Raw genomic sequence first — 2706 nt, forward strand, 5'->3', positions numbered from 1 at the left:
TATATATATATATACTTGTTTCAGTCATTGGACTGCAGCCATGCTGGGGCACTACCTTGAAGAATGTAACCGAACAAATCAACCCCAATACTTTTTTAATGCTATTCAATCCGATCCCTTTGCCCGACCGCTAAGTTACGGGGATGTAAACACACTAACACACGTTGTCAAGTGTTGGTGGAGGACAAATACAACACAAAAACAACAACACATACAGATGCATATGCATATACATAGCTATATCGTTCGTCCGTCGTTGTGGACGATGACCAAGGATATCAGATGGGAGAAAAATACAGGATTCGGTGTGTCCAGCTGTGGCCGATCAATCCGACGTGTGCTCGGACGCTTCTGCTGCAAGTCGGGTACGGGTGCTCAACAGGGACTGACGGTGAGTAGTGGGCTCCGGGCTTGAGTTTTCGCGTTTTCTTTGTACCCTTGCGAACCTGTTCTCGTTGGAGGTGGCCCCTCTGTTGATGCAGCTTTGCCAGGCAGGACGGTCTTGCATTTGTGCTTCCCAAGTGTCGGAGTTCATTTCAAAGCTCTTCAATGTGACTTCAAATGTGTCCTTGAAGCACTTTGTCCACCTTGCATACCCTTGCTTACTGCCAATTCGCTGTCTCTCGTATGTATGTATGTATGTATGTATGTATGTATGTATGTATGTATGTATGTATGTATGCATGCATGCATGTATGTATGTATGTATGTGTGTGTATACCTCTCCAAGAGATATACATACATACATACATACATACATACATATATACAAACATACATGCATGCATACATACCTGTAATTATTGGGGTACTTGGATCTGTAACACACTACCTAAATACCAATTTTGAGAAATTAGGCTTCTCAAAACCAGAAAGGAGAATGCTGATTCAAAGACTACAGATTTAAACCATCACTGGAACTGTAAAAGTCTGTAAAACTCTCCAGAAGTTTATCATTTAATTATATATGTCTAGACATGCAACTATATGCATGAGAATACATACATAAAACAAAACATACAAATCTGCACATACACATACATACAAGCATACAAATCTGCACATACACATACATACAAGCATACAATCATACATACATACATACATACATACATACATATATAGTAGCTGCTTTCTCGTATATGTGCAAAGCCATTGCTAGAAAGAATCATTGAAATGAATCATTGATGATACAATGTGAGGCCCTTGTATTACTCTTTAGCCCGGCCAAAGATTTGCACATTCTATTGCATAATGCGCAAGTGTGCTGACTGGCAGAGAGAACATTGCCACAGTATGGAGTCTTTTGACATGCTCAATGATGTGAGAATGAAGAGCATTCGTTTTGGCACAAAACATACGTACATACATAAGATAGGTATATTTTATATATTTATGTTTTAATTTTTCAATATTTTCGGAAGAAATGAATACCAAATACGAATAGCACCAGGAACAATGACAAGTAATATATCAGAAATACGTCTTGATAAAACTAGGTTTACGTTTTCAACGTGTTACTTGTGTCAGTTTCAGCTGTTTATTGCGGACTATAATTTTGGACAGTTTATACAATATTATATAAACAGCTGTTGTTTTAGGTGCTTCAGCAGTCATTTAGAATTATAAGCTAAGTTAAATATGCTGTTAACAACGCAATAATTTTTCTCTTTTTGTTATTTGGCAAGTTCAGAAAGATTTTGTCTTCTTGGTAATGAGAGATATTGTATTTTGCATCCAAAGCTCAATAAAGAACTCAGTAGAAAAATGTAATACTAGAGAGCATTGTTCGGGAGTTATTGTAAGGGGCAGTGGGCTTGTCGCTTTGAAGCGACTGAGACTGGCTCTGTATTTGATGTATATCGCTGAGAGCAAGAGAAACGGAGGAAGATAGTTTTGGAAGAGAATTGCCAAAAGTGTGTGAGTGAAAGTAGAAGCAATGCAAGAAGCAGTTGCGAAGATTTTATCGTAGGAGTGCTGTTTAGAGATCCACCATAGTTGAGAAATGGAAAGAAGGAAGATAAATTTAGTAAAGACACTTTCGACAAACTACAAGGAATAACTATAGTCGGTGAGACTGGAGGATCTGCAGACTGTATGATGAACAGAAACTTGCTTTGCAATTTGGATGTAGGCATGCAGGGATTGCAGTGTTGCATTAAAGCCGTCAAGTTTGTAGAGGTGGGTAATTTTCTCCAAGCGTTTAACGCTCTGTCCTATTCCTTGAATCAAGTGGATCATCCATAGCTGCAATGCAACCTTGAATGAAGAACTTAGAGATCTAGCAGTCATGAGTTTGGTTGTATGATGGATGTAGAGAGATATACTTAAGAGGATGATTTCATTCACACTGGAAGCTGTCTCTGATGTGTCACAAAGGAAGCACATGCATTGCAAGAATTAGCATAATACAAGTGGATCTCCAACAAGTGAGCTGATTTGAAGTACTACAGTGTTTCAGAGGTGGTGAGGAAGTGTCGTATGAAGTTGTAATGTGGTTTGTGGAAAGGCAGTGGTTTGATGGTTCCTTAAATAGAGGAACAGTTTGGTGATTATAATTACTGTATACCATTCGCCTCCTCCCCTTCCTCCTCCCATCCTATCCTCCTCTTCCCCTTCCTCCTCCTCCTCCTTCTCCCTCCTCCTTCTCCCTCCTCCTTCTCCCTTCCTCCTTCTCCCCTCCTCCCCTCCTCCTCCTTCTCCCCT

Source organism: Octopus bimaculoides, chromosome 6 (genome assembly GCF_001194135.2).
Source record: "Octopus bimaculoides isolate UCB-OBI-ISO-001 chromosome 6, ASM119413v2, whole genome shotgun sequence".
NCBI classification, from domain to species: domain Eukaryota; kingdom Metazoa; phylum Mollusca; class Cephalopoda; order Octopoda; family Octopodidae; genus Octopus; species Octopus bimaculoides.